At 36.4% G+C, this 26,578-nt stretch overlaps 1 protein-coding gene across 2 annotated transcripts in view; it reads right to left on the bottom strand.

The window, feature by feature from the left end:
• The window catches only part of LOC125233303, a 214,584-nt gene that overhangs the window by 1,917 nt on the left and 186,089 nt on the right, over positions 1-26,578 (bottom strand). The gene's annotated exons all lie outside the window — the stretch shown is intronic.

The raw sequence follows: 26,578 nt of genomic DNA, 5'->3' as shown, positions 1-26,578 counted from the left end.
AATTATTCACTTGTTTAAATGTGTATGGTTAAAATGGCACCTTTCAATTAGTTTCTCTTTTTCAGGAGAGTGAGGTATAATATAATATAGTAATAATATCATAGAACACATCATGTTTAGATTTTGTTACTAATAAGAACGTAGGGATACCCCCATTTGCCAGAATTTCATTTGCCATAATTTTATTTGCCATCCTATTCAACAATCATAATATTGTTTCTCATAACATCTTATGCCATAATCATTGTTTACTATATTAATCTAGTGCCAGAAACTTTGTTTCCCATAAAGTCAGTTTCCATAATGTCATTTGTCAGAATCATCGAAATCCGTAATTACCACATTCCATACCATCATTTGTCATACAAATTAGCGTCCAGTAAAGTCAATTTCCATAATGTGCTTTGGCAGAATCGAAAACTACTATAATAGGTACTAGAAGGACTAGAGAATGAAACTGCTATCAGAAAGTAGGTTAGGTTAGGTTAGAACTGTGACCCCTGGAAAATGAAACTGCTATCAGAAAGTAGGTTAGGTTAGGTTAGAACTGTGAACCTCTGGAAAAGGAAACTGCTTGAAAAGTAGGTTAGGTTAGGTTAGAACTGTGACCCCCGGAAAATGAAAATACTATCAGACAGTAGGTTAGGTTAGGTTAGAACTGCGACCCCTGGAAAATGAAACTGCTATCAGAAAGTAGGTTAGGTTAGGTTAGAACTGTGACCCCTGGAGAATGAAACTGCTGGAAAAGTAGGTTAGGTTAGGTTAGAACTGTGACCCCTGGAAAATGAAACTGCTATCAGAAAGTAGGTTAGGTTAGGTAATAATATGGGCAACAATTAATATGGCAATAATTACTTATGGCGTTTGAATATTCTATGAAACCATATTATTGCACTTAATAATATGGCTAACAAATAGATGGCATTGTATGATTCTGGAAGGTAATATTCGGATAAACAACGAGTATGTCATATGATTTTTATGGTAAACAAATCATTCGGGCAAATGAAATTCAGGCAAGTTAGATTCGGGCAAATGAATATTATGTTAAATGACTGTCGGGCAAACAATAGACAACCAAGAACGTAGGTTCAATTTCTTTTTCTACTCGTCGACTTTAATCTTTCAATGAGGACACCACAGAGACTAAACTATAAGTGCTGACTTTTCAGTCTTAGATAGTCTTTGACACTTAGTCAACTATAATATTTCATTACAGTTCACTTTTAGTTAACTGTAATAATTTCAAAAATAGAACTACAAGTTCTATACTAATTTGCGATACCTGGCTTTTTTTTTATCAATTGCGTTATCGACCAATCAGAGACGATTATTAAAAGCAATTGGTTGCCAGGTAATTCGATGTTGATACCGTGGTTGATACAACGGTGAACGACGCTATTAACATTAATTTTAACTTGATGATATTTTTCGTTCATTGATGATTAAGATGATGACTCATAGAAAAAGTATTGTATACAATAGTGGTATAATTAAGCTTTTCACTCTCGTACTATTAGGCCACACAGCAAGCTTCGTGGCCTAAACATGGTACTCGACTGAAAATCTTTGTATTATATCACGATTGTATAAAATACTATTTCGTTCTCCAATTGCTCCCGAGAGGCCGCTGTCTTTTTTTAACTCGCAATCGTAAGTGGGTTTTCACATTATCCGATCCGATATCGGATCAAATCGGATGTCGGAAGGATTTCAAAGACAAAAATCAAAGATGGCGGCTTAAATATATGGGATATCGGTCCGACATTCGATATCGGATCGGAAAATTTGAAATCGCACTGTCAAAATTGTTAGATCCCTTTTAAAATTCAAAAGTTTCAAAGTGTGCCTAGCATCACATTTGTTTTTGACATTTGTAATTTTTATGACTTAGGTATATTATATCATAACATATCAATTGAGCTTGTTCAACGATATAGTTACGGTAAATATTATTACAGCTCGCACTCTCCATTAATATAGTCAACTTCATCAAACTGTCTACCATACTTGGATCACCGCTGATATGCTCTTTAATCTTTACACATATGAAAATTTAAAATCTGTTAAAATACCTTATGGTCTACGGACCAAAGTCTATATTGGCGTAATACTTTAGTATCAAGAATTAATATTAAGATGTAATCTTCTGAAGTAAGTTGTCTTGTAAGTAATAAACTGTGGCTGTCGTAATAATTTGTAATTTTCATCATATACCGTAACAGTCATAAATAAGTATCCATATTTCAATCTTATGCCATAGGCTTAGGATGTAAATGTGGATAACTGGATAGATGTTTTCGGTTCTCATTGAGTATTCAGTGACAAAAGCAACACATCAAGTTATTCAATGATTTGTTCATTTCCTTGGAGATTGGACTGAAATGATTTTATACCGTTAAAACAATCAAGGCCCGTAGACAAGTTGCCAATCGCTGACGGTACGTGGCGTGGCGATTGAAATATAACTGACACTGTGACACTAGTATTTCCAGTAAGTCTAGCACATGATGGCCGCGGGAGTATGTCGCCGCGAGATAGATGCCACGTCTTCTTCTAACTGTATTAATGACATAGCGGGTAGTCTATCTCGCGACTTTGGCTAGGCCTACAGTAATAGATAAACATAAAACGTCTCGCTATCGAACCACTAGCGTTTGCGACTTTGGCTAGGCCGGCAGAGTTTTGATTTTTGATTAATTGCAGATTAACAGATTCAGAATAAGTAATCTAAATATGTTCTATGTTCGCATATTTATTTGATAACTTTGGTCACAGTATAATAAAGAATACTATCGTACATTATGGCCACTTTCGCTCCCCGCCGAAAGCGCCGCCCACCCCCTCTCGGTTACCTCGCAGTTACCGCCTGTCAAAAAAGCGACCAGTCGACCTGTCATATTTCACTCATACGAGCATAGTACGCGTTCACCTACACGAGCTTAGAATGTGTGCTAGGAACGCGCCTCTTTCATATATTTGATCGCCAGTGTCCGAGATGTGCTTTGGTTGGCTAAAAAAGTAAACAGTGTACTTTTTTATTAGCTTCTAATTACGATACCAATAAAAGTGAGCTAGATAATTAAAATCATTAAATTATTTGTGTAGGTACCTACCTACTTTATATAAACTGGTATTTTATACTTATCCTTAAAAAAATAGTTTCAATTAGTTAGGTTAGCTAATGATTAGAAAATGAGTTTTTTTTATCTTGGTTTCTTTGTTGGGTTTTGGGTTATCAATAACATTTAAATAGTAAGCAAGAGGTTTCATTTAAAATATTTAAAACAATATTTATACGCTAAATAATTATGAGATAAAATCCGTTTACACAGAGTCGTAAAATTAAACGACTTACTATCGCGGTAACCAAAGACAATAAAATTGAACCATATTTTTATATCATACTTTTATGTTAGTAGCCAATAGCCTTATCGACAATCAGTAAAATCGGTAAAGAGAATTTGTGTTTTTATTTTAACAATTTCATTCTAGTAAACATCTAGCTCATACCATAGATTATGCCATCCCATACATTAAAATGCTACCTCCTAAGAACGTGCATACACTACACCACACATAGATGGAGCCACAATAGTTATTTGTTATACAAGGGGGCAAAGTTGTATTTTAACGCCGAGTGTGAAATTGAAAAACGAGCAAGTGAAAGGATTCTATAGTTGTAGCGAAGCGAGTGGTATTTGTAGAGTTTCACAGGATTCACCTACTTTTATCAATTTTAAAGCAGTTAATTTGACTTTATTCAAGGTCAAATTACTTTACCCACTAGTGGATAAAATACCCGCTGGTATTAAAGTGTTTCCGAGCTAGTGAGGGGAAAAATTATATAGTCACTTTTCACATAAATTTATGGCTCGAAAGTGACACTTGAATCTACAAAATAATCGATGGCAACAAGGCATTTTTTTGTGGCGCCAACTATGTGTTGTAGTGTACCTATGCGCGTTCCTAGGCGGTCGCATTTTAATGTATGGGATGGTTAGGGTTGCAAAAAAACGGTTTTTTTTCTGGCTTGAAAAAAAAACATGAAAAAAAACCGTGAAAAAAAAACGGTTTTTTTTCTGGAGTATGTTTTTTTTCTAAAGTACGAAATCTCAAAATTTGCAAAGTAGTTAATACTTTTATACGGTTTTTTAGACTTAATGTTAACTATTAAACGAATTTAATCAAATAACTTTAATTTCTGGTCTTTTAAAAGTCACATTTACGAAATCTGTAGTTGGTAGTTATCACTATTTACTGTTGGAAACACCACCGCCTCTCCACGCTACACGCAGCATCGGGGATTCCCCAATAAACGTTTGTATACTGAATGTTAATTGAATTAAAATGTACGTTATTGTTATTGAAACACGTTACAACTCACGAAAAACCGTTATTGTTGTATTATTTGTTCATCTGAAAAAAAAACCATATTTAGAAAAAAAACCATGGTGCTCGGTTTTTTTTCATGTTTTTTTTCACAATTCTGAAAAAAAACATTTGGTTTTTTTTCTATTTACAACCCTAGGGATGGTATGATCTTCTTATATTTAATCTATGCTCATACATATATTTATCTGCAATGAAATTCTCATGAACGATTACGTCTTATATAAATTTACTAGAGAGTAATTATTAGGGGTACTAAATAGAGCAATTTGAACGATCAACCAACTAAATAATTATCCCCTTATTCATAAACGTTCACGAAAGTTATCAAGCCGATAAAGTTCGTTTGTCCCTTTCTATCACACCGATACGTCGGAAAGGGACAAACGAACTTTATCGGCTTAATAACTTTAGAGCACGCAAATGGAACAAATACTTACCTTATAATAATTTACTTTTGAAATATTTTGAAAGTCACAATTAAATAAGTCTTATTCGCTACTGCTAATATTTAGGAAACTGTTTTTCTTCACTAGTAAGTCCACTTTGAAATATTTACTATATACCGAATTGCCCAAGTGTACCCCGATCTGAGTACAACGGGCGCTAGTTCCTAACTGGCACCGTAGAACTGATACACTCGTATAAAAAGAACTCAAAAACTATTTTTAAAAATCTACACCTCGCTCACATTTTGCATAATTAATTAAATAGTGTTATTAACCTTTAAGCAACGTTTAAAAGCACTTGGCACCTAATGACACTGTAATGAGAGTCTGTCATAAAACCGATCGAGATAATATCGTATTCTTGATCACTAGCAAATCTCGGACACTGGAGATCAAATATATGAAAGAGGCGCGTTCCTAGCACACATTCTAAGCTCGTGTAGGTGAACGCGTATCATGCTTGTATGAGTGAGATATGACAGGTCGACTGAACGTGTTTTTGACAGGCGATCACTATGAGGTAACCGAGAGGGGGTGGGCAGCACTTACGGTACGTACTTACTGTACGGTAGTACTCTTTATTATACTGTGTCACTAGTAGGGTATGCAAAAACCGGTTAACTTAAAAAACCGGTTAATAACCGAGACTTTTCCTTCAAAACCGGTTAACCGGTTATTAACCGGTTTTGAGGATTTTTAGTAAATGGCCGTACTACGCAATAATTACAATTACCTTTAAGAATTCTGATGTTGATGATATCGTAGCAGGTATTACTTGCACGATGAAGATCATTTTTATCCAGTTAATTCCAGTTTTTTGGAAATTTGGTAAATGCGGATATTACTAGAATAGGCTTGTGTGGTTTGAATGTGATTCGCCAGTTTTGCGTTTTCTAGGCATGTCTACAGCTCCCAGAGCCCCTAGTAATACAAGCAATTGATGTAAGAAAACCAAGATCTCCATTTTACCTTTCTTTTAGGACAGCTCGTACACTGTTGTTACTTTTTAATCCAGCCATTATACCGACTGGAAGTATCGCTTTGTAAATAAGTGCTGTTGTTTTTAATTTAGTGTTATTTCTAAAGTGCAAAAAAATGCCTAGTAAATGAGTTTAAAAACGGCTTTGACGCTTGATTGTCACTAAGGTTTTGGTTAGGAAAAAATGCAAAATGAGGGTCAAAAGTTATATATGTTTATTAACGATATTTTACTAATCTGAACCCAACCAATTTCCGTTTAATACTGACTTAAAACCAACATTTTATTTATGTGAACCATAAATGCACATTAAACAAATCTTTTTTTTTAATGTGTAGGTTTATTTTTTATAATATTATGCTAATGTCTTAATAATAGTCTTATTAATATATAAATAACAATATAATAGTGATATTAAAAAGTGCATCACCGTACGTATCTTTCCTGGCTAATTGGCTGTTATCTATATAATCTATATTCCGACTGACATTATGCCGCTTATTTTTTTTTCGCGATTTCTGCATTAAGTATTTAGTCCCATATTAGGTACTTACTATGGTTGTTTATTATGACCTCAAAAGTCACTATGCAAAGTATGGCTGCGGTTGGTCCTTTGATTTCACCCTGTATAAAAGTATTGTGGTCTCACAAGGTCGGTTGTTACCCTAGAACCAGATTATTGATCAACTTTTGAGTTAGCACTGGTTCCCAACCTTTTTCAGGTCCTCTACTGTACCTATCTAATGTTTAGTCGTAGTCCGAAACTAGGACTGTGGCGATCAAATTGAAAGAGACGCATTCCTACGCACAGAGTCTAAGCTCGTGAAGGTGAACGCGTACCATGCCTGTATGAGTTGAGATACGACAGGTCGACTGATAGCATTTTTGACAGGCAGTAACTGTGAAGTTACCGAGAGCGGGTGGGCGGCACTTTCAGCGGGGAGCGGGAGTGGCCATACTGTACGATAGTACTCTTTATTATATACTGTGACGTAGCCGTTTGGGGGCGCGCTGTTAATTTACTCTAATCAATGAATATGTTATCGCGGCGCGCCGGCACCTACGTAGCTAGGTTATTCGAAATGGGTATTGGTATCATAGTGGCTTGACATAGTGGTAGGATACTCTCCCGACCGGTCGATTCCGGCTCCATTCGGCTCGCATTGCTATATAGCAATTATTAGAGTTGGTAGAGCTTGACGTCCCTTTGCCTGTGCTAAAGATAAAACCACTGATTGATTTTTGAGAACCCTAAATATTTAAAGGTATACTGATTAGTATTATGCATTATAAAAGGACAACATTCGACCATGAAGTCGCGTCAACATTTTTGTAAGAAGTGTCCTTTCTAGTAATGTAGAAATTGCAGAACATTCCCAAAAAGCGGAAACATTCTTGAGAATGTTCGCAGAACATTCCTGCAACATGAAACTTATTGTTTCAACGAGAGAATATACTTGAAATAAAGTTTAAATGGGCATAATATAAAACTATATGTTATTATACACATAATATTGTCTATTACAGTTATCTATTTTGTTGATAAGTGATAAGTTACCAATAAGTTGCTTAAATTCTCACTATACTTCAGGGAACATTTCGACTTTCAGACTTCACAGTTTTAGTCCTGACTTTTTTAAATTAGGTACCGAACTTTGGTCTTTGGTCATGTCAAAATATAAAAAAAAAACAAAGATCGCTGTCAGGATCGAACCTGAGAACATCGGCATACGAAGCCAGCGCACTACCACGGGACTACGTCTTGACTTGCTGAGTTCGACGAAATCATGGTATAAACTACGAAGTTACTAAGTATTCTGATAAATTCTCGTTCTCGAGAACATTCTTAGAAATTTGTTACCGAAAATTCTCATGAGGAAAGTTCTGCAACTTTGGAAACTTCTCGACCGTGCATTGCTAGTCCTTTCTATACTTTAATACCTATCTACTATTTTTTTTTTTCTCACGGCGCGGCGCCACGGACTAATAGTGCTCCAAGGTACGTAGTCAATACACAAACGCTCACGATAATACTTATCTGTTTCGTAGCAATCTTTCTCTATCGTATTGGCGCTACAGAGTCAGGTGCCGTAGCTGAATGGCATTTCTTCGACGCGAAACGAAAACGAAACGCCGCGAAAGGTAGTCTAGCTTTGTTGCGCCAATACGCAAGAGCGATAGAGATAGATATCTACAAGCGTTTCGTTTCGTGAGCGTTTGTGCCATTCGGCTACGGGGCCAGACTGCATTTCTGTCGGTGTCTGGCGTCGACGATTGCCATTCGGCAACGCCGGCAGGGCGCCGTGGCGCACAGTTTGAGAACCCCTGAGCTAGGCATATATAGGGCACGCTTTTAGACCTGTTTCGTATGCCTACAAGTATTTAACAAGAAATGTTTTAATCAAAACGGGTTTAAAGGCGATGTGCTTTTGACGATTATGACTATTATTAACAAATTGCAATACAACTACATACGATAATCACGAATTATTTATTTACGACGTGGTTTCTTTTACTTATATTATACTAGCTTTTGCCCGCGGCTTCGCTCGCGTTAGAAAGAGACAAAAAGTAGCCTATGTCACTCTCCATCCCTTCAACTGTCTCCACTTAAAAAATCACGTCAATTCGTCGCTCCGTTTTGCCGTGAAAGACGGACTAACAAACAGACACACACACATTCCCATTTATAATATTAGTATGGATTTCTGATTGTAAAGGAAGTACCTATTGATTTTACTAAAAATAACTACCTAAAAGAGAAGAACAAAACGCAACTCGGAACCATCAATAATAATTATGTTCGTTCACTTTGGCCCCTCACCTTTGGTTGATAGTGTCAGGTAAAATGCCACACTGATTAGACTTCAACTTTCAATTTGATCCCCATTTTCCTGTCTGTATATAGGTACAAGGTGCCCGGTAATTAATGGACAACCTTTTATCCACCAAGAGGGCACCTTATATTGGTCCAGAAAATCGACTTTAAGGTTTAGTAAAAGTCGCCTGGTTTTCGAGATTTTCACACTTTTTAAAATTTCAATGGATATTAATGGACAACCTTTTAACCACCAAGAGGGCACCTTATACTGGTCCAGAAAATTGACATTAAGGTTTAGTAAAAGTTGCCTGGTTTTCGAGTATTTCACACTTTTTAAAATTTTAGGTAGTATTAAAATTTTAAAAAGTGTGAAAATCTCGAAAACCAGGCGAAAGGCCTTTTAACCACCAAGAGGGCACCTTATACTGGTCCAGAAAATCGACTTTAAGGTTTATTAAAACTCGCCTGGTTTTCAAGATTTTCACACTTTTTAAAATTTTTGGTAGTATTAAAATTTTAAAAAGTGTGAAAATGGTGGTTAAAAGGTTGTCCATTAGGTAATTACCGGGCACCCGGTATTTATTATAAAAACACAACTTTAAATATACCTAAACCTACCCATTACTCAAGTACATACTTACTCAATATTTGCCCATACTTGCATTTATATGTGTTGTTTTTTAATATCCAGCAGCGCCATCTACAGTGTATGTTTGAATAAGGAATGCAATGTTCTAAATATAATTTTAAATATGACATGATGTTCATGACGTTGTATTCTAGTTGTCACTCAATAAATCATCTTCGGAGCATTTACACGTATTTGATTAACAATAGGTTATGGGTATATTTTATTGATCAATACGGGGGGTTTAGTCAAGTATTAGATTGCAGTTTACAGTGTATATTGTGTTATTTATTTATATTGTGAAGTGATCTGTGACTAATCTCCGGAGATGTCGTCACCAAACTATGTGGCGAATGTGCCCAAGTTACGTGGCCGAGAAAATTTTTGTGAGTGGGTTTTCGCAGCAGAGAATTTTCTTATCTTTCTTCTAGATAATTCCAGAACTTTGACTGATACATCATATGATTCGATCAATCCTAGTGAGTATGAGGATCCAGATACCACAGCGGAAAGTGTTTCAGTTCCGGATAATGTTCCTGCTCCTGAGAGAACCGGGCCAGTCCTGAGAACAGCAGAACAAAGAAAAGCTCCTGAAAGGTATGGAATTTCAAATCTTTGTTCAGACGCTAGCCCGAGGGACGATGCCAGTGGTCTGTCACTATCTGAGGCTTTACGCGGACCAGAGAAAGAGCAATGGAGACAAGCTATGGCAGAAGAGTTGAATAGTTTTGAAGAAAACCAGGCCTGGGAGCTTGTCAGTATTCCAAAAGACTCTAGTGTGGTAAAGTGCAAGTGGGTGCTTAAAAAGAAGTATGATAGTGAGGGCAATGTGCGGTTCAGAGCCAGGTTAGTAGCCAAGGGCTATACTCAGAAGTATGGAGTGGACTATGAGGAAACATTCGCGCCAGTGGTAAGGCATACAACTTTAAGACTTTTATTTGCTCTCTCTGTGCAGTTGAACTTAGATATTTGTCATTTAGATGTGACCACTGCTTTCCTGAACGGCTACCTTGAGGAGGATATTTATATGGAGAAACCAGAAGGTTTTCCTTCGCCTGTAGGTAAAGGGCAGGTACTTAAGTTGAAGCGAGCCATATATGGGCTCAAACAATCCTCAAGAGCGTGGTACAGGAGGGTAGATGATTGTTTAACTGAGCATGGTTATACAAGGTCTAAATTAGAACCTTGTTTATATGTGAAAAACGATAACGGTTTGACTGTAGTAGCTCTATATGTCGATGATTTCTTTGTTTTTTCAAACAACGCTGAAGAAACAAAATGCTTGAAATAGGTACTGTCTTCACAATTTAAATTAAAAGATCTTGGTCAAGTGAAACAGTGTTTAGGCATGAATGTTTGTGTTGATAAAGAAAACAATGTTATAACTTTAGATCAAGAAGATTATGTCGACAAATTGTTGCATAAGTTCAATATGACAGACTGTAAGACTGTTCAGACTCCTATGGAGGAAAGGTTGAACTTAGATAAGGGTGAGTGCTGTGATACTGAATTACCTTATCAACAACTCATTGGTAGTCTCATGTACTTAGCAGTTTTGACGCGACCCGACATTTCTTTCAGTGTAGGTTATCTGAGCCAGTTTAATAAATGCCATGGTAAAGAACATTGGGCTCATGCTAAACGTGTTATTGCGTTATCTTAAGAAAACAAAACACTATTGCCTCAGGTATAGTAGTGATTCTGATTCAAAACTTACCGGGCTTGTTGATGCAGACTGGGGCAGTAATGTTCTTGATAGGAGGTCCTATTCAGGATATTGTTTCACTTTGTCGGGAAGTGTAATCTCATGGTGTAGTAAGAAACAGACTAGCGTGTCCTTGAGCAGTTGTGAATCGGAATTCATTAGTATTTCTGAATGCATCAAAGAAGCTATGTACTTACGGTCATTATACCATGAAATTACAAATAAAATTTCATTGATTAGAATATACAATGATAATCAAGGTGCTCTGAAGTTATTGGCCAACCCTGTGTTTCACAATAGGTCGAAACACATTGACATTCGTTATCACTTTAGTAGAGATATAGTTGCTAAAGGTTTAGTAGAAACAAAATACTTATCGACAGCTGAGATGCCAGCCGATTTACTGACTAAGGGTCTAGGGTTTGTCAAGCACTTTAGATTCCTTGAGAAGTTAGGACTTGTGCCTAAGTAGTAGTAGTAGGTATGTTTAGTTGGTTTTAAACCTGTTTCGCTTAATGCTGATGATGCTGATGGCTATGCTTAGATATAGTGGGGGTGTTGTTTTTTAATATCCAGCAGCGCCATCTACAGTGTATGTTTGAATAAGGAATGCAATGTTCTAAATATAATTTTAAATATGACATGATGTTCATGACGTTGTATTCTAGTTGTCACTCAATAAATCATCTTCGGAGCATTTACACGTATTTGATTAACAATAATATGCGTGAACGTGCATACATTTCTGGCCCTTTTAATTATTTACTTAGATAAGCACTTAATACAGTAAAAGTTAATATGCGACCAGTGGCCCTCTTTTTTTTTTTCTCATTTCTCAAAATTGAAAGTTACAAGTTACAAGCGGAAGTCTCTTTCCAACTTATCAACTTAAGTAGATATTGACTACCTCTTGTAAGTTGTAACATGTAGCTTCGAGAAATGGTAGGGCCCATTTCTCGAAGCTACATGTTACCGCAATTTTTTTTGCAACACAATGTATTAAGAGATTTGTGGTCAAGTACTTACCTATTTAATAGTATCTTTAACTTACTTGTGCCCATAAAGAGTATTTATTGATCCACAAAATATAGTCTTTATGGCAATTGCAATCCTATCTTTATACACATTGTCAACATTATCCGCCATTTAATTTACGCATTACAATAAAACCTGGAATATAAATGGTGAAATGTGGAAAAATGTGTTATAAATGTCATAATGACAGAGTGCGCGGCAGTAGCAACAGCATTCTAAACATGATAGCAAATAAGCTAGATTGTCCGCTGTTATGGGCAATGAGTCAGAGAACGAAGTCACTTTTAATTATTAATTATTAAATATTACTTGTTTAATTTTGTTACTAACATAGATAATAAGCGACTTAACTAACACATTTCTTGGACCATTTGATGTCTGAATTGACTAATAAATTAAAATTAAATTAAATAATAGTACAGAAGGCTCACTGCTTTGATGTTCACAAAATGCCGCCTTTCCTAATTCTTACCTACAATAACTAACGGACCGCACGCGAGCAGCCGACATTGAGTTCTATTGCGCCGCACGAAGGTTGTCACCTCTGAATGGGCCGCGAATGCGCGGCCGCCGGCATGTACTTGTAGATCGGCGACAGAATCGCGGAGTGAGCGGCCCCTGTAGGCCTAGCACATGATGGCCGCGGGAGTATGTCGCCGCGAGATAGATGCCACGTCTTCTTCTAACTGTATTAATGACATAAGGACGGGTAGTCTATCTCGCGGCGACATACTCCCACGGCCATCATGTGCTAGGCCTGCTGGTAAAGGCTATATTTTTCGTGGTAATAATAATACCTAGACTTGGCTTACGAGATAACCGCCATGTGGGATGTTGATTCGACGATTATTGTCCCGATAGTCGTTTCAGCGAAGAGTCTCGACCAACATCTCGAGAGACTCTCGCTAGGTGGTTGGATCAAGGGTCAGATGTAGAAGGCGTTGATCTTGGACACAACGCGGATAGTCCGACGGTTCCTCTCTCTGCAGCCCTAACCACCGGCAGCTTTGGCCCTGCCCCGCTGCTGGCGGCACCCTAGGTTAGGTTTTTTATAATATGTTTATATTTTTTTATTGTTTTGTAAGTGGTTTTGTATTTTACTTCTATATTCGTATTATAAATAGCCTAGCCTAAGATTTAAAAGAAATAAAGAGAATGTACTTATTGAATTAAACGTATTCATGATCAACATAACGAGTTTAAATTACTGCATTTAAAAATTACTTAGTAGGTATACCTATTAGGTGTACATTTTTATAGTTTTTAAGATCGTAAGTGTCTTTTAAGTACAAGTATAAAATTTTTATTAAGTAATTTCTTTTTTGTTTCCTTTACTACAATATATAGATCGGTATCTCCTTTTTTGCGATTTCTAGGTGAGTCTTGTAGTAAAAAAAATCCTCTTTATGACCTTTATTGCAGGTAGTCAAATAAATATCTATCTACTCTGTATATGAAAGCGGCAAGGGTTTGAAGCCCAAGTCATCCATATGCTCCATGTAGAAGGCGTGATCGGTGGCTAAACCAGTAGCCATACATCATTTCATATTTACGCCGATACGTGGCATTTTTTCTGAATCAGACATGTTAATGCATGTTAATAGTCTCAATTAGACTTGCCTTCGATGATTGCGAGTTAATCAAAAGCAATTTATGTTTTGTCTAAAAGAAAAAAGGCCGTGTTAAAAATACCGTCTGGCTTTGGACAACATTGTATAAATGCTGAATGAATGAAGCAGCTGATCGTGATGAAATGCAGTAGACGAGATCTGTATATCTCTATGTATATCTGCATGTCTAGTTTATGCAGTAGACTAGATATGCTTAAGGTTTACTAGCTCAGGAACGGGAGAAGTGGCGTACCTACTAGAAGACAGGCCTATGTTTAGGCACTGGTCCCACCGCGAGCTAGTAAACTATGAGCTATCGACTATAAAAACGAATAAAAGATAGTCACTCCTGTGTAAAAGAAAGAGACACGGCGATGTTTATAGTTACTCGTCAAGCGTGCAGCGTTGAACTATCAATATCGCCGTGTCTCTTTTATTTGCACGGGAGTACCTATCTTTTGTTCGTTTTTATAGCCGATAGCTCATATGTAGTTAGTAGTTACTATAGCTCGCGGTGGGACCAGTGCCTTAGCAGTCGGCGATAAAGGGCTGATAAGATGATGATAGAGTTAGAGTCCTGTTACTTCTGTTTGTTAAGTATAAAACTATATTCTTTCGCTCCTGGCTGAGATAAGAAAGTTAAAACAAAACACAAACAAATGGCGATTTTGGTCCAAGCTGTGGGATTGAGAGCTCAAAACTCATAGATCCGACAGACTCCTCAAAAAAGTGGCTGATAGGGCAATAGATAGATATCGTTAAATCACTGTTGGAGTAGTTGTAGCGGGTTACCTCACTCATCTCTATACTTGGCATGCCTTTAACTTTAAGGGGTTCAAGAATTAAAGTATTATCATTTAAACATACTGGTTCAAACAACACAATTAACACTTAAACAAGACGACTAAATCTCGCCAACAGCCACAACTTCTCACAAATTATTTAAAATAAAGACACAAGTTTTTCTGAAACACCTTTTTCATGTTTGTGAACTATTTACTACAACCACATATTACTTTTATCACGATATGCTTCACAACTAGTATTTTGAACCCTGTATCCTGCAACTAAAGGAGATTTATTCCTTGTTTTTCGTTCAGAGAATTTCATCATAGATCTTAAGTGTTATAAAAACAGGTATCTTTTTAAATAGGCTTCCTTATGGTTCCCGCGGCTCTTCTGAACTCCCTGATGATAAGAATTTATTAAGGATTACCTTAAACGGATAACGCTACAAGGTGTTCTAGTACTAAGAACGAAAATGTATCTAAACGAAAATAGATAGCTCTTAACTTTCTTACCATAAGGTTCGCAGTCAAAGTGGGTACAGGCTGTTTAATAAATGAAAGTTTTTGCAAGGAATACCTCGTGTTTTGCTTGAAGAGTTTAATTCACTTAGCATAACTTGAAATTGAAGCACCGGCCAGTTATATCTCATATACAAGGTACTTGATACTATGGTCTAACAAGATGTTCGTTGTGAAATATGAACGTTTGAAGCTGATTTTCATTTAAATATGGTCAAGTTCTTGTCTTTAAAATGTACTTGAAGTACATACATAAGTAATATAAGAATGCAATATTACAGTTTTGAAGAGTTGCATTACAATATGAAAATAGGATAATTAAATGAAATTCTTATACGTTTTACGTCAAATATGTGATATTTAGTTAGTTACAAAGAAACTGGCGAACTACATATTTCTACGTTTGCGTTGCAATTCAGTCAAATACATGACACTATTTCATCCAATTTATTGTACCACAAAATATCACAAACTTTCATAAATATCTGTAAACAACTATCTCTGCAATATGAATATTAATATCAAAGTATCAAAACATGCACTCAATTAGTATGATTATCTTCTCACACGTCGATATAATTTAATATCACCCAATCATGAAGCTAACGATAAAAATGTTACTCCCTAATGATACATTTAAGCTGTAATAAAATTATGATACACCATCTATCTAGTTTAATTAAGTAACGTTATGTCAGAACATTAGATCAATGACCTGTAGCTTGTTATCATGCATAATACCGCCAGGGTTGGCACTAACATTATGAAGAATATTTTTTATGATATAATTAGGCAGATTAGGTAGCAAACGAGCAGATGAGCCGCGGGATGGGAAACAGTCATCGCCGCCCAACCCAACCCATGGACATAATCAACATCAGTCGGCCTAGCCGAATGACAATCGTTGACGCTAGACGCCGACCGAAATGCAGTCTGGCTCTGTCGCGCCAATACGGAAGAGCGACAGCGATAGCTAGCTCATGCGCGGATCCAGGGGGGTCATGGGGGTCATGACCCCCCCCTGGATCCTAGGCTGGCCATACAAATAAACCACATGACCCCCCCGGGGGGGCCTGGGCCTTTACCACGTGACCCCCCCCTGGGCACGAAGCTGGATCCGCGCTTGAGCTAGCTACGATAACGTTATTATCGTGTGCGTTTGTGCATTTGGCTATTTTGGGGAGCCACTTATGTGTCACCGACCAATATGTCACAGAAAATAAAATTTATTGTACCTAAGGAGTGAACAGTGCCCCAAAATGGTAACTAGAAGTAACAATTACATACATTTTTCGTTGCGTAAACGCTATCAAGTAGCGTTTTACAAGCCGTCAAAATTCATGGTAGGGGTTTTAAAGCTTGTTGTCATGCATTTTCGGTCAGACTTGGTTTATTCGTTTATTTGTGTAAAAAGTACATAAGCATTACAGTTCATGACAAAACCAAGTCGCTTATATACTAAAATTACTATTAAAAAATACGCATGCAGAAAATAAATATTACAGTCGTCATAAAAAATAAGAAAACAAATGTCAGAAATTACTAAACTAAACAATACAAATTCCATTAAAAAAAAACTATACACAAATATTATTCAAATAAATTTATAGTTTATGACCAAAGTAGCTTGGTAGCTAAGCTTATGAATTTTAATATCAGCTGTCATTTTCAAATCGCTGTAAACATTGCGTGTCATTGTTTTCGATTTGCAAATTAAGTCGTTATAATCGCGTTCCGCCCAATGAATATTACGATTTAAAGTCGATTTCAAAAGCTTTTCAACTTTTCTCATAAAAATTATCAAAAAATCCAATACAAAAATAATATATAACTGTAATAATTATTTTATCCAATAAACATATTTTACTTTTGCTCGATTGTGCGGTTTACATGTTGACAACCCTATCTCAACGATAAAAAAATGATCAAAACACTTTATAAATAGAATCTTGTTTAAGCATTAATACACAGTGTCAAAAGCGTATGTGAAAAATATCAGGCTTAATTGCAAAGTAAAAAAAAAAAACACTTCTTGTGATAATAGTGGTCTTGTTAATTTTTTTACTCCCCAGTCTTTAAGTATAAATTCATACTTAAATGAATATCTCGCCCGAATAATCATCGGTTACAGTATTGTAGTTATACCTGCTTATGTTCCACGTTTAAATTAATGGCCACCTTACAATGTGACGCGTTACTTTTTTGAACCTACTTGTTTTAAATTATGATCAATGATCAATAATACTACATTAAAGTATGGTAGAGTCAATAATTATTATAGTTATTATAGCTACCCATAGAAATAAAAATATGTATACAAATAATACAATTTTTATTTTGGCGCTAGGGCCATATTATTATACATCTGCATTTACTTACCTACACTGTACGTGTACAGTAAACGTCTAAATGTAGCTTGTCGAAGTGACAATTTTTTTTTATATAGGACATTCTTACACAGATTGACTGAGGCCCACGGTAAGCTCAAGAAGGTTTGTGTTGTGGGTACTCAGACAACGATATATATAATATATAAATACTTATATACATAGAAAACATCCATGACTCAGGAACAAATATCTGTGCTCATCAGTCTCATCACACTAATAAATGCCCTTACCGGGATTCGAACCCGGGACCGCGGCGTAGCAGGCAGGGTCACTACCGACTGCGCCAGACCGGTCGTCGATAATAATACTACATTCGATCGATCGATTCGTCGATCAATATTACTACAATCGTTGACACATGCATGGCAATCGAACGCAGTCTGACTCTGTCGCGCCACTAGAAGAGCGATAGATAGAATCGTAAGCAATTGTGTAGTTGGCTAGTTACCTAGGTTTGATCAGGGTTGGCAAAAAAGTTAAATGGTCTTTAGTTAATGCTTACCGTTTACCAGAGGTGCGATTAAAGCTGTATTCACTGCCATTTCAGTCATAATCGGTTTCAATTAATTTTTTACCTCTAGCATGTTCTAGGAAGTATTAATTTCACGCAAATAGGTAGATTTAATTGGTGTTACTTAGTTGTGATAGGTACTTATGATAAATACAGTAATGAAATGGTGAAAAATCTTGGCTTGGAAATAAAATAATAACGAAAATGTTCGTACCTAACCCTACGATGAAAATTCACGAAGCTGACATAATGGCCGGCAACAGACAGTCTTAAAAATTCATAATCTTAAAAAAAATTGTATGCAAATTGACAGTTCAAACTGACAGTGACAGATCTGTCAGTGTTTGTTTGCATACAATTTTTTTTTAAGATTATGAAAATTAAAAAAAAAAAAAAGTCCTATAATAATATTTATAATATTTAATATTTTATTAAGACTCGTCTGTTGCCGGCCAATATCTTCTTCTTCCATCCCTGTTCCCGTTATTTGGGGAGAAGCTGACATAATGTGCTGACATGCAAAAAATACGTTACTCGATTAAGAAAAGAAAGGCACCCGGCATCCATCCCGCCAACCTCAAAAATTATTCAAGGGTCAACAGGCATCTTCTGGCGAGCTCACTCCATCATACGCCACGTCTGACGACCGGTCTGGCCTAGCGCGTAGTGACCCTGCCTGCTATGCCGCGGTCTCGGGTTCGAATCCCGGTAAGGGCATTTATTTGTGCGATGAGCATAGATATTTGTTCCTGAGTCATGGATGTTTTCTATGTATATTAAGTATTTGTATATTATATATTTCGTTGTCTGAGTGCCTGCAACACAAGCCTTCTTGAGCTTACCGTGGGACTCAGTCAATCTGTGTAAGAATGTCCCATAATATTTATTTATTTACGTCTTTGCCTTTGGCTAGCCTGTAACTAAGAGTAAGCCCATTCATAATTACAAAAAAAACCCAGGCTAAAAATACAAAAAAAAAAACGTTGTAACGTGCTTAACACACTCGGAAAAAATGTGCAAATCCCAAGTTTTATTAAATGAAATATTGACAAGTTACATAGGTATTCTCGTTCTAAATTTCGTCCAGTACCTACATTAACTATTGGTTTATCTGTAATATTTTTTTGCCACGATACATTAATATTAACTAGTATGTTATTGCAATGATATAAGAATTACTTTCGTTCTGTAAAGGACCGTCTTATCTAGTCATAGATAAATCTGTCTGTCAAAGCTGTTGGCAACTTAATTAATAATTCCTCTAGTTATTTTTATTATTTTGATGTCTTCAGTAGTTATTGACCTTCAAGCTAGGGTTTCGTTGTAAAAAATGTCGGTAAAAAATATGAATAATTATTTTGTAAGCAATCAGTTACAAGTGTTTTGACTTCTGTCTAAACTATAGCTGTTAATGTTTTAGTAGCTTCTATTTTGTCTGATACGGTTGTATCTACCTACAGAAAAAAAAGTTACTAAGGGCAAGGATTATTAAGAATTGTACCTCGATTTTTTAGCGCCACCTATTAAATACTATCATAACTACACTGATGATGCCTACTTTTTTTTTTCAAAATGTGTATTGATATGATATCATGATTTTAAAATAAAGAAATATGTCATTTGTTCTTATAAAACATAAAAACATGCAAAAAAATTTGGGGGTAATATGATTTTGGCCACTTCCAGGTTGCGAATAGCGCCATCTAGTTTTAAGCCTAAAAGGCCCATACATTTCAGGGGTACGCTTTTTTGTATAGGCTGTGTCAGTCCAGTATTAAATCGTTATTTCTAAGGGCAAGTTTATCTTATTAAAGGTGAGATGTTTACTACAGGCGCATATATTTTACTTTAATTTTTGTCAGTTATAATTAATTAAATTAACTTAGGTATATACAGGGTGGAATGACACGAGAAACCTACCCGGACAAACATATAACGTTATACTAGTACTTAGATACTTAAGTGTAGAAAAACTAAAGTGAAACAAAAAACTATTTATGTTAAAATAGGTAGTTAAAGTATATGATTATATGTAGTTAAAAATAAGGTTCACTATTATCTGGCAGAAACTTTTTACGCATATATTTGATTCGTATAATAGTTTTTGGCAGAAGTCATGTTTGGCAGAAACACCTTACGCAGAATATGCTTTGGCATAAATCATTTCGCAGATTTTTGTAATACCGAATCGTCTGTTGTCATAATGTTGATGAGCATAATAGTCTTCTAGTCGAACAATACTTTTGCAGATAATTTTTGTGCATAATATTTAAGCGGCATAAAGTTGCAATTTGCTATTTGATAGCGAGTTGGATGTGCTGGGGATGCAAGATACCTAACACTCCTCCTCGCTTCGCTCGTCGTCGTACCTAACGGTGACTCTGGGGCGATTTTTCTTTTTTGATAGCGTGTAATAATTCTGCTAATGTAATATTATGCTATAAGATTATTATGGTACATACAATTATGCTAAACCAAAGTCGACCAAAGTAATGTTCTGTAAAACAATATTCTGCCAAATGTATCTTATGCGTGGTAGTAATAATGCTAACTAAGTTTTCTGCAAAATTACCATTCGACCGAAAGTGTTCCTGCGAAACATGTTATGCGAAGTGTGTTTCGGACTAAAATTATTCTGCCAGATGAGGGTAACCCTAAAAATAATCCAATAAAGAAACACCCGTCGTCTCATGCAACATCTACAGATAACAAACTTGTAAAAAGAATGGATAAAATAAACTATTCCAACAAAATGTGGAACCACGATCACTTGTGCTATTACAGACTTGAATCATCATCCTCCTTGCATTATCCCGGCATCCCGCTTTGACAACTAATCCCAAGATTTGGCGTAGGCACTAGTTTTTACGAAAGTGACTGCCATCTAGTAACTAGGCCTTATTGGAGTTAGTCCGGTTTCCTCGCGATGTTTTCCTTCACCGAAAAGCGACTACAGACTTGAATATTATAAAAAAAAACTTATGCATTTTACCAGCCAGTGTAGGTACAGTCGGTCAAGAAAAAAGACAGAGCGATTGTCACTGACATAATATTATTGCAAGCGGAAATTGACCTTGTTCTCTCATGACGTTTAAACGAACCTCACCCGTAGGGTGGTAAACCACATTTTTGGTCGACTGTACTATCAGCTGCAAGTGCATAGAGAAATTATGAATGAATTCATTGATAAATTGGCCATGCACTTTTGCAGCAGATAGTACATACTTACTTTGTTACAATATTTTAAAATCGGTCAAGTACCTACCAACGTCACTCCACTTATTTAATGACGCACACAACGCGTTTACAAAATATACAGTGTGTTTAAAACAATTGAACTAATAAGCAATGAGTAACATTTTGCGAAAGGGCATTGTAATTATTTTAACATGCAACAGTGCCCCCAATACTTAGTACCCAGTTGTGCTTTGTTTTGTGTCATTAGTACAATGACATAATTTGTAGAAGAACCATTTTTACACCTTTTAATGATCCAATTTAAAGTAGTTCATTTATTACTATTAGCCATTTATGAAATAATCATTTTTGAATTATTACCTTCAATGCTGTTCCTGAAGTTTTCATGCTATTAGTCTATTTTGCTGATAAATTGTATAATTTAATAAATATAGCAAGATTTTCCGTGCCAAAATCAGTTCTAAGTGGTAGATTCAATATCAAATTGATTGTTAGCGATAGCAAATTTTCAAAATATTAATGACAATCGGCATGACTGAGTTCTTTATTTATCTATTTACAGAGTTCTTTTAATTATAATTGCAAATGTAAAACCGTTTTTGATTCCATATGTATCTAAGGATTAATGGTTCACAATTTTAATTGGTAAGTATAGGTACAATGTTCGACTGTCAAGCACGAAATACAAATCAATGTGGCAGCAATCATCTTTAGTTGACATAATTGTTTAACATAGTAAAAAAGTGGTATGTATCGTCACTACTTTGAAAAAATCTCATATCTCACGCTACTCCTCAAAGTTAAAACGCAGTCTATATGCATTCCATACATACTTACTACAATTTTCTTTTCATTGACAGACGAAGATACAAGTTTTTTTTAAAGTAGTGACGATATACAACTACTGGTTATTGACATCATACTAACAGCATCAACATCAGCCTTCGAAATAAAGTTTAAAACTTCACGTACCACTGAGCGTGTTCATACGTTACTTAGCAAGGCAAACATTTATTTAAGGATTTACACGATCAGAACATTAGATCTATGGGAAACGGAACCATCGCATGTATATTGTCAGTAAACATCTTTGGCGTTTAGTCAGCCAATGCAGATTCCATGTGAGACCAATCAACTAGAAAGTTGACCTCTGCAATGTTTTTTTTATTGGAATGAAAGCATTTGACCACAACCTCATGTAATGGTAAGTGCCGATCGATGCAGACTAAGATGGATCATGCTTCCTAATATGATAAATGGGAAAGTGTGTGTGTCTGTTTGTTTGTTCGTCTTTCACAGCAAACTGTCCGACGAATTGACGTGATTTTTTAAGTGACGATAGTTGAGGGGATGAAGAGTGACATAGGCTACTTTTTGTCTTTTTCTAACCCCCTACTTCCCTAAAACGGAAAGTGGAAGTTTGTATGGAGGATTCCACAATTTTCGAATTTAACGCGAGCAAAGCCGCGGGCAAAAGCTTGTATAACATATTTTGAGCGTAGTAAGCTGGTAGCTGGTACTACATAATCGGCAAAAGAGTTGCAGTGTTTAGTGCTACTCAGTGGCAGAGGAATGCCGCGTATCTAAGGATGCACGCAAGTCTGCATTTAGCAGCTTTTTTCAAGATCGAAAGCACAGTATAATAAAGAGTACTATCGTACAGTATGGCCACTCCCGCTCCCCGCTGAAAGTGTCGCTCACCCCCTCTCGGTTACCTCACAGTTACCGCCTGTCAATAACGCAAACAGTCGGCCTGTCATATCTCACTCATCAAGCATGGTACGCGTTCACCTACACGAGATTAGACTGTGTGCTAGGAACGCGCCTCTTTCATATATTTGATCGCCAGTGTCCGAGGTGTGCCGAAAGTATCATCGTATCAGAAGTAACATGCATTTTAATTATTTCCTCGTGTTAAGGGAAACTCCCCGTATATTTGATGCTCGAGTCGAGTCTTCTTGTTCTGCTTCAAACTTGTCAACATCGCTCCGGTACTTGATAATTCTTTTCCCGAAACGGAAACGACATGCAAAAAGAAGCAAACTTAACCATCCTCATTCCTGGTACATCCCAGCTTCGTCCATTGGCGTATTAGCCATTCGGATTATCGTGAACAAGTGGTCAATTTACATTCCTGGCCAGTTTGTGTATTGCGTGACCGCGCCGTGTGTCTTGGACTTTCTACTGGGTGACACAAATTGCGTCTATTACTCGCTAAGCGATGTCGCCGGCCCTGACGCGTTGATGCCGCGTTAATGTCTGTATTGTAAAGGGAAACTAGGGTTGCCATCAACGTAAGTGACTTTGGGATTGAAGTTTCCGTTTCCGAAGACAAGTTAGTATATCTTCATAAAGCACTTTTCAAGTGTCTTATTGTGGATAAAGGTAAAGAGTAATCAACTATGTTACTTCCACAGTCAAACTGTGTAAACAGTTTTGGGGGACGTTGTATTTATTTTTATGTTCATGTAAGATGCTTATTCAATAAACAATTCAAAATACTTGCATTGCAGTAAGTAGAGTATCAGTGTTACCCTGTTACCCAAACATGGGGTTTCAAGTTAACCCTTTGGTGTTTTCCGAGATAACATTAAATTCAACGGGGCCTAAACCTATCAGGAGGATTAGCACACGATTGGCGCGTGAGTATATCGCCACAAGATTCTTAAACGTATTAATACAAATTACAGGAAGACGTGTGATCTAAGTTATCCATATCACGGCGACGAAATCATGCGCCAATCATAGTGCTAGGAATATATAAATTGGACTCAAAATGTTAAAATAAGCTTCTGAATCTGAATTTCCCGTTACATTGGTCATTAATTCTCAATATTCCTAGAGCATCGGCATAGAATAGAATACATTAAAGTCTAGATTCTGATAAAACAGGAAAAGTTGCTCATTGTCGCAGTCCTACCTGTCAGCGCTCAAGAGTAAGTTTAATTCACAATCACAAACCATGTTATGTTGGCTGAAACTCATTTCCACTATATTTTGACCTAGGTTCTTTACTTAGGTACCAAGTATAAGAATATAGTCGAAGACTCCTTCTGCTCTACCGACCTTCTTAGGCGGAGAACGTGTATAAAGTTGAAACTGTCGGTCTTTGTATAGTTATCATGACGATCATCGCCCAAATCAATTTATTGTTTAGTTGTAAACTTTTATTGTTTTTTTTATGTTCTTATTTACTGTTTTTTTTTTTATTTAAGTTTCATGACGCATTAGATTTATCTGTAATGTCATTGAAATATGTTTTCAAATAAATAAATAAATCATAATGTATGTGGGCATTTTCAGAAATTGGAACCCAAAATTAGTGACAGTTGTTAACGAAAAGTTAACTCGCTGTCAGTTTTGTGACGACAATTAAGCTTGAAATCTCAATAAAAATATTGTTTTTGTGTAATTACATAAACCAGCGATAATCTACATTTAGAACGTGAAAAAAGTGATTGTTGTTGATTTTTAGATAGATTTTATGCTTAATTGTCGTCACAAAACTGACAACTTTTTGTTAAACACTGTCACTAATTTTGAGTTAAAATTTTTGAAAATGCCCATGTATATCGGAAGGCCTGAGGTGATAGTACTCTCACCTTGAAAATAGAGACGTGTTGAGACATTTGATCATTTTGGCCGCTCTGGCCCCGCAGCCGAATGGCATTTCTATAACGCGAAACGAAAACGAAACGCCGCGAAAGGTAGTCTGCCTCTGTCGCGCCAATACGCAAGAGCGATAGAGATAGTTCTACGAGCGTTTCGTTTCGTGAGCGTTTGTGCATTCGGCTACGCACGCAGATATATCTGATGACAACTAAACATGGACTATCAGCTGCAAAAGTGCAATTTATCAATCAATCCATTCATAATTTCTCCATGCGATTTCGCAGCTCACTGTACAGTGAGGTACAAAAGTGCATGGCGAATTTATTAATGAATTCCCAGCAGCATAAAAAGTATAGAAAACTACATTTTCGTTATATCCTTATACTGGTTTTGATAAGTAATGCCCTCGGTAGGACATAATAACATCTCCGTCAAGATTGTGAGCCGAGTGACTGACTGGTACTACTGTATGTTTACAGTTATATTTTAATAAAGGTCTACGATATTATACAGCAGTAGTACGTAACAGGAATAAGACCTGTAGGAAGTAACTGAGCAGGCAAAGGGGCCAATTCTAAATGAAATTTTGGATATCTAAATTTAAAATAATTTAGCACTTAAGACTCAAATAAGAAAAACCAATAAAGACACAGTCGTTTATTATTATACCTAATATTGTTTAAAGAATTGACTTTTTGACTAAAACTATTTGAGGTTTTGAGGAAAGGTAAGAATAGTTAAGTTACAGTAGTCTAAGATTTACTTTAGGTATTAAGTTTATAGGTTAAGTAACTTGTTTAATCTTTTCCTTGTACTCCGTGTTGTGGCAATAAATGCAATTTCTTTCTTTCTTTCTTTCGAATAAAAATACCTAAGGATGGATGTGATGAGTATGATAACTGATAAGCAATAATATGTCGAGCTACATTCTTTACTAAGAGCTTTATTTACTTGGAATACTTAGTTACCAGCCTGTGCTATACTAACAACTAAGTACGAAGATACTAGGTACTTACAAAATATTCATAACGCGTCATTTTACATTAGCATTAAGTACAATAACCATTAATTAAAGTAAAGTTGATATTCCCAATTCAATACATTTATCTGATCACAAAACGAGAATCCTTTCAAGAAAACAAAATATTGGCGCAAGATTGTATACCCTACCAAGTCTAGATGCTAATGGGAACCCGGAGAGACCACATAATATACTATTCCACTTAACTCCTAAAAGAAAATCAAAGGAAAAAGCACCTTTAACACTAATAGTTCAAGGCTATAATGGTATCCTTTTTTCTAAGTAGTTAAGGCCTTTATTCTTAAGAGTAATAGCGATATATTGAATGGGGCGGACAGAGCAAATTGTTTAAAACGAAAGAGAACTATCCGCGAGAAATCGATCCTTCACACAAAGGTAGGCCTGATTTTCCTCTCTGGATATGCTACGTAGCCAAATGCACAAACGCTTACAATAATATCGTTATGGTAACTATCTTTCTCTATCGTTCTTTCGGATTGGCGCGTCAGACCCAGATTGCGTTTCGATCAGCATCTAGCGTCCACAATTGTCATTTCGGCTAGGCCGGCAAGGTTAGCACATGTTTGGCGTGACGGTAGGTATGTCGCCGCGATATAAAGCACACGACTTTTTCTAATTGTGTCAATGACATAAGGACAAGTCTTCTATCCCGCGCCATCTTGTGCCAGCCCTGACGAACCTTATTGAAAAAGGTTCGTCAGGAGTTCTGTAGGCATAGCGAATGATATTCCGCTTTGTGTGGTAGGGCACAGCACAACGGATATCGTCTCGCTCGAATCTAGAGCAGAGCCCAACTGGGGAAATACCTCCGCCCTACAGAAGACCGCAGCCAAATAGCACTAGATCCTACTCATAGTGTTGTGTTCCTGCCGGTGAGCAAGGCTGCCAGAGCTCAACGA

The sequence above is a fragment of the Leguminivora glycinivorella genome, chromosome 14 (assembly GCF_023078275.1).
Source record: "Leguminivora glycinivorella isolate SPB_JAAS2020 chromosome 14, LegGlyc_1.1, whole genome shotgun sequence".
Taxonomy (NCBI): Eukaryota; Metazoa; Arthropoda; class Insecta; order Lepidoptera; family Tortricidae; genus Leguminivora; species Leguminivora glycinivorella.
Note: the sequence above shows the minus strand (reverse complement) of the source record. Positions and strands in the feature narration are given on the sequence as shown.